This window comes from Girardinichthys multiradiatus, chromosome 2, assembly GCF_021462225.1.
Source record: "Girardinichthys multiradiatus isolate DD_20200921_A chromosome 2, DD_fGirMul_XY1, whole genome shotgun sequence".
Classification (NCBI taxonomy): domain Eukaryota; kingdom Metazoa; phylum Chordata; class Actinopteri; order Cyprinodontiformes; family Goodeidae; genus Girardinichthys; species Girardinichthys multiradiatus.
Genome location: NC_061795.1, coordinates 26,488,842 through 26,505,953, shown reverse-complemented (window position 1 = coordinate 26,505,953; position 17,112 = coordinate 26,488,842). Strand labels below are relative to the sequence as shown.

Sequence of the window (17,112 nt, the reverse complement as noted above, 5' to 3'; positions counted from 1 at the left end):
AAAAACATAAAATATCCTTTTTTCAAAGCCTTTAGAAACAGACTTTACCATCAAGAATAAAATTTATAACTGGAAAGAAGGCTTGCCCAAAAAATGTAAAATAAAAACATGGCTCTTAAAAAATACCATTATAGATATCCAGAAGGCTTGTATGTGCTTTAACAGGAATAAACAGTTTATGATATGCTATTTCTTGTTGTAAAATGTTTCAAAAATGATACCCCTTGAACATCATCTTAATCGTCTTAATATCTTTTGGGAAATGTCTATTATTTCCAATCAATAACAGGCTTCTAGTTTAAAAGAAAACTATTTTAAATCCAAATCTGTTGGGGTAATGAAATTAACCACGAAAGCAATGCACATAATGAAAAAAGAACAGGGCCCAGAATTGAGCCTCAAGGGACCCCATATGTAAGTGGTGCTCCAGCTGGAGAACAATATTTTTTATGAGATAATCATGTACAACTAATTAACACAGTTTTAGCATGTACATCGTTCAAGTGGTAAAAGGAGAATTATTGTATTTGCAGTCTTAAAAGCAGAACTTTGGTTCAGAAGCACCAAAACAGCAAACCCTAAATCAACAGTTGGAAAATAACTTTCATTAATATTAAAACATTCAGCAATGCAGCCGGAAAAAAATTAAAAACTCTTTGACCTCAGATAGAGACCTTAGACAAGCACATAAACCTACATTTTGAAGCGGACTCAGAATGTTTGTTTTTTAAGAAAAGGCATCACCATACTTAACCTCATGTGAACCAGTCTAATTTGATATATTTAATGTATTTATCAACTAAAAATATATGGCCTGGCAGTATATAAAATGTGTTTAAATAAACACAAAGCACAGTGCAGGGACATGGTACAATGACTAAATGAAGACCTAATGGTTAATATTTTGACACTTAATACATTAACCACTTATAAATACTCCAGACACCCCTACTGTACATTAAAAAGCAATGTACTACCCCTTGTGGTCAGCAGTATTCCTTCTGCTATGATTGCTTTCTGTCAGAGCGTAGATTAAAATATAGTCCCTAGTCCCATGTGGTCCAACAATCCTCCCTCCATCCTCTGCTATACTCTTACATTGCAGGCTTTATTTGTCCTCTCAGAACAAAGTGTAGAACAAAGCTTCATTGCCGTCTGCTCTGTGGCTATGCAAATGTCTTCTGGCTGCTTGGAGTCGTGTTGAATGGGAGAGCAGAAGAGGTAAATAAGCGTGTCTGGATGAGAGGTGGAGGCCAGCGGGTGAAAGAGAATGTGTAATAGACTGTTGGTGGGGTCAGCCCATGTGAATGCAAATATTTATATAAGTGATTAAAACACCCTCCCCACATCCCGCCCACTTCATTTAAATGAGGAACTAAACTGTAAAAAGATTCATCTGCTTGAGGCGCCATTTGTGGGTGGAAAAAAAAGAGAGCAAACAAACGGTGACGTAAATCTGACTCACTCGTCTTTTGCATTCACAATGCAAAGATTAGAGCAGCAGCCTCTTTCGGGAGGCAGATTTCATCCCATGCTTTTCTTAGACTTTCATCCTCGCACTGACAAGTCTTTGGAATTTCACACTGTCACAGCCATTTCTTCACAGGGTCAAAATATCCAACAATATTGTTATGTGTCTTCAATTTTAATACTAAAAGTATATGAGAATTTTTATGTCGCTGAAGCTTTGATAATGAAAGAACTGATGTTTGTATGTTCTGTTCATAACTGAGAACCTCTAAATTTCTTAGATCTTAGTATCTTGAAAAATGCCTTATTTTGTCTATCACAAGATAAATTTGTCAGTCCCTTTTGTGAATTTGTTTAAACATTTATACCCTTGACTGAAGGGCTGAATGCATTCATTCTTCGCAGACTGTGTCTTTTAGCCTTCACATAGACCAAGATGTGAGAACTTATAAGTTCTATGCCCTCCTCAACATCACTGATCTAATCACGATTCCAGAGATCAACATACTATGTGATTTCTCCATGTGATAGGCATAACAAATGGATTTGCAATTTAGTTTTAAACCATGACCTGCAGCAATTAGTCTTAGAACCAATCAGGTTCGTCTCAGTCGTCTCCTTATCTTATAACGGTGGGGGATCCCAAGGTGCAGACACTTCAGCATGCTGCTGTCTAGATCTTGTGTCCTGCTCTAATTGAAATGAGGATGTGATAACACGCCCATTATGAAAGAGGCTGGGTGACGGGGCTTGAGTCAACATCACTGCCAGGGCTTTGGGTTGATGTGCTGTTGACCTGGCAGGCTTGACTTTTTTTCTTTTAAGTAGCCATCAATGCTCTCGATGGCTTACCATTTAATCTCACAGAGCATCTGCAAAATAAGAAGAGGAGAGTTTTTGAGAAATATGGCTTTGGTCAAACTAGCTCAGTAATTCCTGTAAACCTAGTCCGTGCCTGCCATGCAGTAGAAACAATCATCAGTGTATTTTGCATTATTATCATGACGTTCTTCTCAGTGGTGAAAAGATGCAGCGTTCTGCACAGGACTTTAATGCTGGCCCAATATTTCAGAAATTTAAAACACAAATAGTGCAGATTTATTTTACAATTATCTAGATCTAAAGTAAAATACTTTTTTTACAAGCTTGGCTCAAAATCATTTTTTGAAATACCTTGTGTAAAACAGGAAATATTGAATTTTCTCCATTCAATCCCTTTAGTGGTTGCTGGGGACTAATAGACATGCCGCAACAAATCCCTCAGACTTTAGTCTGGTTGCAGCTTTGCTTGCCTGCCCACACCTTAAATCTACTCTGCTGAGCCCAGTAAAGTTGTGATTAATTTTTATAAAACATTAGCATCTGTAGTTGTTTATGGGAAGATTTGTTACTGTTGAAACTCTGTTCAAATAAAGTTTTTTATTTACTGTATTATATGTTTAGCAGATTTAGTTTAATGGCAAAATGTTAAGTTAGAAAACTCATGTTTAAAGTAAAATTCGGATACAAATTTTCTTTTTTTTAAGGATCCCTGCAATATGTTTTAAACTTGAATATGACTGTGATGATTAACAAGCCATGATGGATGAAGCAAACAATGATGAAGAAAACAATCATCAGAAACTGGTTTAAATTTTTTAAGGATAGGCAATTATTATGTTAATTATCCGTATCCTTATCCTCCAAGAAAAAAAAAAAAAAAAATCTGAATTGTAATTTGTCTTGATAACAGTGCTGTGCAACAATAAGTTTGCTTTGGGTATAAATGACTATTAATAGTTGCCAAATGCAATTAACAAAGTTAGTGATTTAGATCCAAAGAACCAAGTTGGCCTACCACCTGGTTACCAGAAATTAATAGCCAAACAGCTATCAGTCTTTGTCAGTTATTGTTTCATAAATACATGCCTGGTGAGTTGTGGTGTTATAGAACAATAAATGAAGGAGTGAATTCCCTGGCATTCTCAAACAGCAAGACCAAACTTCTCTTCAAAATATAAGAACCTATTGACATGATAATTTAACTTTAAAATACTCAACAAACTCTTTACACTAATAGCAGTCAACTAAACTACACGTAAAAATGAAAATGTTGTAAATATGAATCTGAGAATATTATTTAATAATTAATATTAATATTTTAAGATTTTATCAAATAATATTTTGGTCTGTTAAGGGTTGTCCTGTGAATACCAGCCCAGTAAGGCGATGGTATTAGGACAAAATAGAAAGGTGTGAGACGAGCTCTGACATTATTGAAAAGCATAAACTCTGCACATACAGGTCCTTCTCAAAATATTAGCATATTGTGATAAAGTTCATTATTTTCCATAATGTAATGATGAAAATTTAACATTCATATATTTTAGATTCATTGCACACTAACTGAAATATTTCAGGTCTTTTATTGTCTTAATACGGATGATTTTGGCATACAGCTCATGAAAACCCAAAATTCCTATCTCACAAAATTAGCATATCTTTAAAAGGGTCTCTAAACGAGCTATGAACCTAATCATCTGAATCAACGAGTTAACTCTAAACACCTGCAAAAGATTCCTGAGGCCTTTAAAACTCCCAGCCTGGTTCATCACTCAAAACCCCAATCATGGGTAAGACTGCCGACCTGACTGCTGTCCAGAAGGTCACTATTGACACCCTCAAGCAAGAGGGTAAGACACAGAAAGAAATTTCTGAACGAATAGGCTGTTCCCAGAGTGCTGTATCAAGGCACCTCAGTGGGAAGTCTGTGGGAAGGAAAAAGTGTGGCAGAAAACGCTGCACAACGAGAAGAGGTGACCAGACCCTGAGGAAGATTGTGGAGAAGGGCCGATTCCAGATCTTGGGGGACCTGCGGAAGCAGTGGACTGAGTCTGGAGTAGAAACATCCAGAGCCACCGTGCACAGGCGTGTGCAGGAAATGGGCTACAGGTGCCGCATTCCCCAGGTCAAGCCACTTTTGAACCAGAAACAGCGGCAGAAGCGCCTGACCTGGGCTACAGAGAAGCAGCACTGGACTGTTGCTCAGTGGTCCAAAGTACTTTTTTCGGATGAAAGCAAATTCTGCATGTCATTCAGAAATCAAGGTGCCAGAGTCTGGAGGAAGACTGGGGAGAAGGAAATGCCAAAATGCCAGAAGTCCAGTGTCAAGTACCCACAGTCAGTGATGGTCTGGGGTGCCGTGTCAGCTGCTGGTGTTGGTCCACTGTGTTTTATCAAGGGCAGGGTCAATGCAGCTAGCTATCAGGAGATTTTGGAGCACTTCATGCTTCCATCTGCTGAAAAGCTTTATGGAGATAAAGATTTCATTTTTCAGCACGACCTGGCACCTGCTCACAGTGCCAAAACCACTGGTAAATGGATTACTGACCATGGTATCACTGTGCTCAATTGGCCTGCCAACTCTCCTGACCTGAACCCCATAGAGAATCTGTGGGATATTGTGAAGAGAACGTTGAGAGACTCAAGACCCAACACTCTGGATGAGCTAAAGGCTGCTATCGAAGCATCCTGGGCCTCCATAAGACCTCAGCAGTGCCACAGGCTGATTGCCTCCATGCCACGCCGCATTGAAGCAGTCATTTCTGCAAAAGGATTCCCGACCAAGTATTGAGTGCATAACTGTACATGATTATTTGAAGGTTGACGTTTTTTGTATTAAAAACACTTTTCTTTTATTGGTCGGATGAAATATGCTAATTTTGTGAGATAGGAATTTTGGGTTTTCATGAGCTGTATGCCAAAATCATCCGTATTAAGATAATAAAAGACCTGAAATATTTCAGTTAGTGTGCAATAAATCTAAAATATATGAATGTTAAATTTTCATCATGACATTATGGAAAATAATGAACTTTATCACAATATGCTAATATTTTGAGAAGGACCTGTATATGGAATGAATTCACACAATTTCTTAAAATACAAGAATTTATTAACAAAAGTAAGTCAACTCAAAGTCAAACATATTTCAATCAACAAACTCTTTACTATGCTAAAACAATCCAACTAAACTACCTAGCAGAATTAAAGAATAACGAAGACTAATGGACTATGTACAATATAATCAAGTTGATTAATGATGATTGGAAATCATGACCAAAAAGAGTGATGCAACATTACCATGCAATGTTTATGTTTGAGAACCAAGGATTATCTTGAAGAATCCAGAAATTAAGTTAAGTTAGTCTTGGAACTAACTCAGGTAATAATCAGGAACATCTAGACAACCCTTCACAATGCAAGATCAGATAAAATATTATTTTAATAAAATAATGTTTTAAATAATGATCTGCTGAATAAAACCAACCTCCTGGATGACTAATTCTCAACGGTGTCTAATTAACTGCCTTTATTTATTGAAATAATATTTGAATAAATATTATTGAGTATTTTGGAAAAGAGCCAAATCTTTCTGGAGAAATGGGGCTTAATGGTGTTTACTTAGTCATCAAATCTAGTAAATGATGTTCAGGGACTATTATTCTCCAGCTTGAAAACCAACAACCTTTCTGTTGACTAGTCTTAGTGCTAGCAAACACGTGTTCTTACCGTTAGCAGTTAAGCTAACAAATAAGCTAATAGCTTAGCACCAGAATCAACACATACCTTTAAAATACCAGGGTTGATAAAAGGGTTAAAATGCATAAGCGCGGACGGCGCGTTATGAGCGATCTTCTGTTTAAAATCACCCTTCAAGTAAAGTTTATCTTAACTTTAAAACATACAAAGAGCACAAACTGGCCTGTGTGCTACAGATAGCATGCTAGCACAGAGATAGCCGGGTTCCACAAAACAAACTTCATAACATGAAAACGTTTAGATCATTTCATCCTAAACCTCTCTGTTAATCTGCCCAAACCTAACCTCTGACCATGGTGAGGGAATGTTGTCCAAGGGCGATGAAGTTCGACGAAACGTCCACAGTCAACAAGCGGAACCTCTGCGTTCGCTCTGTGAACAATAGGGTTAGCTCCGGAGAGCTGGGCGGCTGTTCGTTACCGTAACACGGTGGTGCAAGCCGTGGTCCTTCCTTCAGACTCGGCTTGTAGAAACAGCTTCTCTGCCGGGGATCTCTCTGCGACACAGTTTTGCTTCTGCGGGACTTCGGAGAGAAAGGTAAGCAACTCTTACACCTTAATTTCCCCGTTCATGAATGAAAATACCGGATACACAGACAGTATTTCATTCTACTTAACTTTGCATATGATCGATGATCGTATGGCTTTGGATCCAGTTGAATTTATGTCTTTTTGCCAGCAAAAGACATCAGCGCGCTTTGTTCCCTCCTATCCCGATGGTCATCGGTGTGGAAGAGAAAGACTTGTGGGGGCTTATATGCGGCAGTGTCATCGTGGGAAGTCCTCCATGGCTGTAGGTCCCAACAAAAAGGATGAGGAAAATTAATTGACTACGAAGAAAAAGGAACAAAAGTATAAACCATTACCAATACAACAATGCAGTGATTCACATTTCAGTGTGAATGTGTCTGTTTAAGAAAGAAAAGTTTGTTTTGAGAATTGGAATGAGGCCAAATAATCTTACAAACTAATTAAGAACAACTATGTGCATGTGTTCAAACAGCCATCTCACAATGCAAATCAGAAGGGACAATAAGATATAATAAAAAAAATATGTATCTTAAAAATAATATGTTTAAGGAAATATTTGCCAAATTAGAGCAGCAGCTGAAGTACAAGTTAGGCTGAAGTGTGTCTTCACTCAGTCTCACCAACATGACTTGCCATAATATTTTAGTAATCGGTCTTTAGTTTTTTACAGCTTATCCCGGCACTGGGGTGTGCAGTAAAATCCGTGCCTTGTCATAATACATTCTCTCCTCTACCTCGATGAATACTTTCTTATGCCATTGATATACAACTTACCACAAACATGGCCAATCAGTGAACAGCAGTCTGTTGACGTCACATTTTGGCCCTGCTCAGCCCCGATGGGACCTGCTGATGAGCAGGTAGCAAGAAGGCCACTTCCAGGTCGAAAAAATACAGTAATGGAAAAAGTTACAAAACAGGCTGAGTGAGGTGAAGCTGGCCGAAGCAGAGCCGGTGGAAAAGGGGCAATAGATGTCAGGTCTGACTCTCAGGTCTTGTGTCAGAGCTTTGCTGAAATGTTTGTCCTCTTTTACCTGACATAATTTCTACACACTTTTTCCATATGTTGTACATCACATTTGTATTGATAAAAACCATAAAAGATTCACAATTATTGCATCTCTACAATTAAATTAAATTGCTGAAAGGAAGGCTGTCATTGACACATCAATTTTGTTCTTAGTTTCCTCATTGTTTGCAAGACCACAAATGAATAATTCGCTGCAATCTTTTATTTTGACTCCAATTGTGATTTCAGTGAGAGTGTTGGCAAACATTTAGATTTGTCATCTTGTCTTTGTGGGGGTCTCTGACAGAAATTCGTAAAGACATTCACAGCTGTTGAGCTTGGGTGTACTCTAAAGGAAATAATTTTTATGGGATGACATGCTTGTTATGTTGTGTGTCATTGTTATGTACTCCTCTATAAGGTATACAAACTGTGAGATTTAAAAAGAGCTCATTCTGTACAAGTAGTTACATTGTTTGCAATCAGCATGTGTGTGTTTTGGTAATCAGCATTACTGTGTGTGTGAGAGGGACATAAAAGTGTAACATCATGGGGAGGCTTTTACCTTGCATGGTGGCTTCTTCCAGTGGAGCTCTGGGGCTCCCATTACCCACAGCAGTGCTGCTATAATCCTGCATTTGAAGAAGATCTGTTGAGGGATCTGGAGACAAAGCACTCTGTCGAGGGTACCAAGTGTCCGCCACCAAAGCCTCGCTCCCTAGGCTGCCCTCCAGGTGTGGTTTTCTTCCAGCTGCAGAGACATGAAGGTGAGGGGGAGGGATTGCTTGGTCTGTGGGATTTTAGCTCCAGCATTGCTGAAGCTTGTGATGAGATCACAAGAAGCCACTAGATTGGTGTTTTGCAAGGTCAACGTAGTGACTTATGACGTGGTTTGTTGGATTTTTTTTTCCCCCAGCAATGCTCCACTGACCTACTTCTTTTTAATCCCTTGATGTGACTTTAATTGACTAGAGGGAGGGGCAGGGAGGAAATAGGGGTGTGTCTGTGTGATATAGGAGAGTACTCTGAGTGCAAGAAAGGGGAAGAGGGTGTTACATGAACATGGAGAGCAACAAATATAAAAGAGATTTGAGAATCACATCAGTGGTTTGTGAAACATTTTAAACAATCAGAATGAAGAGAGTATGGAAAATCATAAAACTGTAATTGCTGAACAGCTAAGGCACTGAAAAACAGATTTAAAGAGCAGAATGGGATGCACTTGAGCAGAAATTAGCTGAATTTTTTGGATTCAATTTTGATTTCTGTTTTCATCCAAATATCTAACATTCTGCTGCATTTTAATAAATTATCACGGACCTTCTGGGAATTAGGGTTTTCTGCATATCAAGTGAGTCACTTGGACAATTATCTGAGCAATTAAATTTAAAAGCTTTCTAATTGATTGGTATGTGTGAAATTCTCGAACTCGTACTCGTCGTCTTCCGCTTTATCCGGGACCAGGTCGCGGGGGCAGCAGACTCAGCAGAGACGCCCAGACGTCCCTCTCCCCAGACACCTCCTCCAGCTCCTCCGGGGGGAGCCCAAGGCGTCTCTTCACCACAACGGACCGGCACAGCGCCCCCATTAGTGTGGCAGCCGCACCGATCCGTCTGTCGATCTCCCGCTCCATTCTTCCCTCACTCGTGAACAAGACCCCGAGATACTTAAACTCCTCCACTTGAGACAGGACCTCCCCTCCAACCTGAAGAGGACAAGCCACCCTTTTCCGGTCGAGAACCATGGCCTCGGACTTGGAGGAGCTGATCTTCATCCCAGCCACTTCACACTCAGCTGCAAACCGCCCCAGCGCATGCTGTAGGTCTTGGGTAGAGGGGGCCAGCAGGACCACATCATCTGCAAAAAGAAGAGACGAAATCCTATGGTCCCCAAACCAGACCCCTTCCGGCCCTTGGCTGCGTCTAGAAATCCTGTCCATAAAAGTTATGAACAGGACCGGTGACAAAGGGCAGCCCTGCCGGAGTCCAACAAGCACCGGGAACAGGTCCCGGCAATGCAAACCAAACTCCTGCTCCACTTGTACAGAGATCGGATGGCCCCTAGTAAAGGGCCCCCGATTCCATACTCCTGGAGCACCCCCCACAGGGCATCACGAGGGACACAGTCGAATGCTTTCTCCAGGTCCACAAAACAAATGTGGACCGGTTGGGCAAACTCCCATGAACCCTCGAGTACCCTGTAGAGGGTATAGAGCTGGTCCAGTGTTCCACGGCCGGGACGAAAACCACACTGCTCCTCCTGAAGCCGGGGTTCAACTATCGGCCGGACTCTCCTCTCCAATACCCTGACGTAGGCCATACCAGGGAGGCTGAGGAGTGTGATCCCCCTGTAGTTGGAACACACCCTCCGGTCACCCTTCTTATGTAGGGGGACCACCACCCCAGTCTGCCAATCCAAAGGCACTGTCCCCGTCCGCCATGCAATGTTGAAGAGGCGTGTCAACCATGACAGCCCCACAACATCCAAAGACTTGAGGTACTCAGGGCGGATCTCATCCAACCCCGAAGCCCTGCCACCACGGAGCTTTTTAACCACCTCGGTGACTTCAGCCTGGGTGATGAAAGAGTCCAACCCCGAGTCCCCAGCCTCTGTTTCCACCAGGGAATGCGTGATGGCAGGATTGAGGAGATCCTCAAAGTACTCCTTCCACCGCCCGATAATGTCCCCAGTCGAGGTCAGCAGCTACCCACCCCCACTGTAAACAGTGTTGGCGAAGTACTGTTTCTCCCTCCTGAGGCGCCGGACGGTTTGCCAGAATCGCTTCGGGGCCAACCAGTAGTCCTTCTCCATGGCCTCACCGAACTCCTCCCAGATCCGAGTTTTTGCCTCTGCCACCGTCCGGGCCGCGGCACGCTTGGCCACACGGTACCCGTCAGCCACCTCAGGAGTCCCACAAGCCAACCACAGCCGATAGGACTCCTTCTTCAGCTTGACAGCGTCCCTTACTGCCGGTGTCCACCACCGGGTTCGGGGATTGCCGCCGCGACAGGCCGTAGCTATGGGCAGCAGCATCGACAATAGATGCGGAGAACATGGTCCACTCGGACTCTATGTCTCCAACATCCTTCGGCATCTGGTCAAAGCTCTCCCGGAGGTGAGACTTGAATAAATCCCTGGCCAAGGGTTCCACCAGACGTTCCCGGCAGACCCTCACTATGCGCTTGGGCCTGCCAAGTCTGTCCGGCTTTCTCCTTCCCCAGCGGATCCAACTCACCACCAGGTGGTGATCAGTGGACAGCTCAGCCCCTCTCTTCACCCGAGTGTCCAAAACATGTGGCCGAAGGTCTGATGATACGACAACAAAGTCGATCATTGACCTCCTGCCTAGGGTATCCTGGTGCCAAGTGCACTGATGGACACCCTTATGTTTGAACATGGTGTTCATTATGGACAATCCGTGACTAGCACAGAAGTCCAATAACAAAACACCACTCGGATTCAGATCGTGGAGGCCATTCCTCCCAATCACGCCTCTCCAGGTGGCACTGTCATTTCCCACGTGGGTGTTGAAGTCCCCCAGCAGAATAATGGAGTCCCCAGGAGGGGCACTATCCAGCACCCCCGACAGGGACGCCAAGAAGGCCGGATACGCCGCACTACCACTTGGCCCGTAGGCTGAAATGATAGTCACAGACCTCTCCCCAACCCGAAGGCGCAGGGATGCGACCCTCTCATCCACTGGGGTAAACCTCAACACAAGACGGCTGAGCTGGGGGGCGACAAGCAAACCCAACCCAGCCCGCCGCCTCTCCCCGTGGGCCACTCCAGAGTAGAAGAGAGTCCAGCCCCTCTCGAGGAGATGGGTTCCAGAGCCCACGCTGTGCGTGGAGGCGGGCCCGACTATTTCTAGTCGATATCTCTCGACCTCCCGCACCAGCTCAGGCTCCTTGCCCCCCAGCGAGGTGACATTCCACGTCCCTAGAGCCAGCCTAAGCATCCGGGGATCGGGCCGCCGAGGTCTCCACCTTCGTCCGCCGCCCAATCCTCTTTGCACCGGTCCCTCACGGTTGGTGGGCCCCCCAGTGGGCCCACCACCTGCAGGGGGAACCGCAGGGGGAACCACCTGCACACATAAAATATGTGTCTTTAAAGTTTTTAGGTTGTTTTTAAGGTATGGTTTCCAGGTGAGACCCACAGCATTTTTTACCCATCAGAGCCTAATTACCCAGATCCTTTTATTTTACTCTGGCCGTTTTTTGTGTTTCCACTTTTGGCTCCAATGCAGTGTTGTTCATGTAAATTATGTCTGCTAATCCTGAGCAGAAGTGTTGATCAACATCTTTCTAAGCTCTTGAGTTTTGGAGAAAGGTGTGAAAATAGAAGCAATAAAGCTTAGAACCAATGATTCTGTCATAACGATTACATTTTATAACTTGTATAGTGTTACTTGAAACTCCACCTAAAGGCTTCATAAAAAGCTTTAGAGGAATTTCACTGCTCCATATTTCCAGTTTTCTCACTTTATGGGTGTTCTAGACCCATAATTTGTGACAATTTTACATTGTAACAATTTGAAATAGGATTATAATCATTTCAGAGTCAGTGCGAGTTTGTAACATTCACAGACTTGAAATAATTAAAGCCTGTGTGACATGTCCCAAAACTGCAGTAACCACACGCACACACACACAACAAAAAAAAAACACATGGCCTTTTTATGCTGTTTAAATTACACCCTAAACAGTTTGGGTTTGTGGGAAACAACCTCATAATAATAGGTCCTAATAGTACTAGTACAAGTAAAAGACATTATTGTGAATGTGAGTCAGTGGGGAAAGAGGAAAGGAGGTAATTTTTGTCAGGTTTTTAACTTCTTTTCAAAAGAAATATACAGAAACCATTGATGCACCTCTGGCATCTATGTTCGGAATATAAAGTTTTTTTACAAAAAAAAAAGGTAAAATTCATAATAATATAATATTAATATTTCTTTGGCTCCTCATGTAAAACAAAATGACTGGTGGAAATAGAAGTAAAATACAAGCCACATAATGTTGTATAATAAATTATTACTAGTTCAGGCTGAAACCAACTTTCTTCTGTACAGGGCTTTCTCATATCAGTGTAAGGAATTCCAGTATAGAAAAAACATAGCAAATCAACTTGTTGCTGAGACACACAATTATACCACACAGGAGCTCTAATTAAGCCTTGTTATGGTTTCAAACAGTAGGCTGGGCATTTACAGTTGATGGTGAGTGGTGATAACTGATATTTGGTTAGTGGTTGTGGTTAGCACCTTAACCTCAAAGCAAGAAAACATTTATTTTATAACCTCGGCTACAGCTCTTTCAGCTGCAGGTTCTTCTGTAGTTTGGATGCTGTCAAAGTAAGTTTTCCTCAAGGCTCTTAAACTTTATCCCATAGTTAAAATAATGTGCATGTTGGGCAATATAGTGTCTGGTTTGCTGCTAATCAGATTTTAAAAAGATACTGACAATAGTGCAAATCTCTCAAATATCCATTAAGGATAATGTTTTATACTCCTATTGTTATTGAACTGCTTGAGGCATTTTTTCATCTTTATCATCAGTATAATTGGTTTTACAAATCAGCTTTTTTTTTAAGTTATTCAAAATGAATTTTAGCTTGAAATGAACAGAAGGCTATGCTATATTTTTGTATGATGGATTGTTGCTCCTTCACTTTTCTGGAGGAGAAAGGTGCCATCCAACATGACTGCTCCTGTCCGTCAAACCGAGTGCAATGTGCATTTGTATTTCAGCTGCCCCACCATGACTCTTGGGACCCCAGTTGTTCCAGATGGGTCGAAGGTTAACTGATTTAGAGAGGCGTGTCTCTGGGGCTGTGATCAGGAAGCTGAGGACTCTTTGAGTGTCCTCTGTAAAGTGCAGTTCTGTGTCACTTACTGACACTCGTGTTTGCTTTGTGTACCGCAGGGTCCTCTGCTATCTGTGGAAGAGAGCGGAGGAAAAAACAACTCTCACCATGTCTTATTCTTTGTTCTCAACCTGAGCTGGATGACTGCAGTCATGAAAATACAACTGGGATGCAGCGTCAACAGCGTTGTCTTGTTTCCTGCGTCTATTGATTATTTTTGATTTAATGCTGTTTTTCTATTTAGTCACTAAGTCACGCCAGAGCTGATGCATGCATGTAGACTTCATCCAGGCTCAGGGAACAGAACCAACACACCCCTCACCCCCCCATGCTTTGTACCTTGTTAGTACATAGTTATGTGACAAATGCTCCCGGTCCACGTACCTTTTGCTTTGCATCAGACCGGCCTGTTTGTGTGACATTTGTTTGTTATTGTGGCATAGCAGGGACGCTTGCAGTGTGCCTTTCCCCCCTGCAGCTGAAACCTGTCATTCCCCAGGGTGCAGGGGCCCAGGTTTACAGGACAGCTGAGGCAGCCCTGACAGCCGGGCTCATCTTGTTTGGAGCAAGGCACGCCGCTTTGCTGCTCGCTGGCTGGACAGGATTTGTTCCCTTCCTGCCACTTTACATCCACAAGCTCTACATTTAATTAGAATCACTTGTCATGTCTCGTATATCACCTGGGCTCTCGGTGTCAGCTGTCAGCCAAAGAAATGTGATAGTTATTCATTGCTCTGCACAAGTGTAACAGCAAGGTCACAGGACAGAATGCATCTTGAGCCAACTGTACTTAAAGTCTGTGGGGGGTGGGGTATGGACAAGCGATGGATGGTGTCCAGTCTTAAAAATATTTCCAATTAAACAAACAGACTCAAAGAGATGTACAATGAAAAACAGGAATATGCTCCTAAGCAGGGTTGGAATATATAATTTTATAAATGTAGTTAAGCCTTCCTAAAGATATACCATTGTTTATGGTATTAGAGTCGGCCTAGACAGGCTTGTAGTGTTGAATTTTACTGCATGTAATTTAGGGCACTTTCAGACTTTTTAAATACAGTATATCAGAGACTCAATAAACCTCCGGTTTCTGCACTGAAACAGCATCTCTGAACAAAGTGAAAGAGGCAAAGTTCAATGGCTAGAAAGATTCAGGAGAGATTTAGAAGTGTATGAGCTCTTATTATCCAAGATCTTGCACTAATAAAATGCCTAAATATATGTCTGAAAATTAAAGTTGATCTTGTGAAGTGCCATCCAGTTTGAATTTTGGAGACTCTCATTTTGGAGTATTAAAGGAATTAGTTCTTTAGATGGCTAATTCATTCATCTATCCATTCATTCATTCACAACAAATCGTACAGCAATAAAACCATAAAAACACTCAAACGGATCACAGAAAACCAAATAATTCAGTTTAATAGGAATGTGCAAGGAAGAATACAAGCCTTTCTGAGCAAATACAAATTCAAATTGCTTTTAAAAAGGCCCGATTCAGTGAAGGTACTAAGATTCAAAGGAAGCCGGTTCCAGAGGCTGGGTGCCACCACCAAAAAGCCCCAGTCACCCCAGCGTTTAAGCGTAGTCCTTGGGACATCCTATAAAAGCTGACTGGATGGCCTAAAGGACCTGCAACACACACAAACACTTAAAAGTTCATTTAGATAAGAGGTGTGAGGCTGTTAAGAGATTTAAAAATGAACGGTAAAAGTTTAAAATTAATTCTAAAACGAACAGGAAGCCAGTGTAAGGAATATAAAACGGGTAATACAAAACAGGTATAAGGAGATGTTAGATAAAAAATGGGCGGCTGCATTCTGAGAGACACCAACATAATCTGAAACTAATAAAAGCATGAATGGCCTCAACATCTGTTAATTAAGGTGTTGACAGGCTGGTGGACCACACTAGGTCCCACAAGCATTTTAAATCATCTCTCTGACAGCATTTTTGGTACCCTGTAAAACAAAGTGACAAAGACGATCCAAACGATTTTATAGGCAATAAACCAAAGTGCTCTTTTATATTTTTTTAATGAGTCTGGACTGCATTTTATCATATTTAAGTCAAAATCCTAAATACTGTCTAAAATCTGAACTGAATAATTTCAGATAATTAAATTCTGGATATTTTGAAAAGACATTTAAAACACAGTTTAAGATTTATCAAATGTATTATTCCATTTGTGAAACACAATTATGGAAGAATGTTAAAGCTTTTTTGGCTGAAGGACAACATTAGCATGATTTTCATACCCAAATTTGGTCCCTTTCTGAAACAAGTGTAATTTTTCAGATAATGAGATACAATTGAACTACATCCTACATGGATTGGAGCATCTTTATGACATTGATCTTCATACCTCATTAAAATACATGTCACCATCACTTTGATTTTAGTTGTGACCCTTAATTGGACAGTTGACTTTTATAACTAACAGACATTGTCCTGGAAGATGTTATTTAACGGAGTCACATAACCACATTTAATTACCGTGGAATGTAAAAATGACTTTAAATCACACAGGTACAATATCTCCCTTGGGAGGTGTGATATGCTCACCCCCGAGCAGACACATATTGATTAGTGGTCGGTACAAAACGTAGACAGCATTATTTCACACTAGTAAATCATGGATATGAAATGACCAACCATGTAAAGTTACAAATTGCAGGGGCCAAATCTAAGGGCCAAATGACCAACAGCAAGAAATGAATGATGCCCCCCAAAAAAGACAGGAAGAGTTAAAACCTTTGGAACAGTTGTTGCTTACGTGATGCCATGGGATGGATGTAATAACCTAATAATCAATGATCCCCTCTGTAGGTTTTAAGTTTTTATAAATTACTCGGGATTTGTTTTGTTTTGGACACTTACCTGCCTCAGTGGCAGCTCCCTGCACCGTGTTTATTTTGTCTTTGATCATGTTCCCCCTGTCACTTTAAACTGCAATATTTTGTTCTCTGGTCCATGTCTTCTTCTGTGTCTGTCTGTCTCTTTCAGCCTCTTTCTCTCTCTCTTTCTGCGTTATCAGCCTGGTTATATAACTCGGTTTTCTTTCTGTGATACCCCAGAGCTCTTGCAGTCAGCTGACAGCACCCAAATGTCTGCCTGGTAAACACACCACCTTCTGTCTTTTTTTCTCTCTGATTTCTTTTTTTTCCTTTTTCCACTTCCTCTTCACCCTTCCTACTGCCTAGTCCTCAGCGATTACGGATTGATTCTCTCTCCTTCGTCCCTCTGCCTCCTCTTCCATTGGTTGGGCTCCATATCCCCGGGCCAGTTTCCGCATATTAGCACCCGAGGCTAGGGAAGAGGCGGGCAGATACGCATTGCCTGCCATGGCCCATGGATCTTGCAAGCCAGTGAAAAATGAGCTTTGCAGAGGCAATAAATTGCATCCAATTTAGAGATGAAGGCAGAAATAAATTTCTCCTTTCTGAAGTCTGAAGAAAGGGAAAAAAGCCCCTAGATAATTTCTGTTCCATCTTTTTTATGTAAAATTTTCTTTGAAACATCCTTCTTGTGTTGTTGATTTGAATTTATAAAATAATGATATGACTGCACTTTAGATTGCCTTTTTATGTTTCAGCAGGTTATGAAAATAATCACTCTGTCTTCGCTGACGTGTTTTGCAACTTGTTTGAAATGCAGAAAATA

General features: G+C 41.6%; 1 protein-coding gene and 1 long non-coding RNA gene across 2 annotated transcripts in view; one reads left to right on the top strand and one right to left on the bottom strand.

The window, feature by feature from the left end:
* Positions 1-17,112, top strand: part of roraa (RAR-related orphan receptor A, paralog a) — a 279,737-nt gene that overhangs the window by 146,249 nt on the left and 116,376 nt on the right. The window lies entirely within an intron of this gene.
* LOC124880237 lies at positions 14,854-16,736 on the bottom strand. The gene is made up of 2 exons (XR_007041269.1): positions 16,330-16,736; positions 14,854-15,081 (listed from the first exon to the last, which is right to left on the bottom strand). It is a non-coding gene; the product is annotated as an uncharacterized LOC124880237 (long non-coding RNA).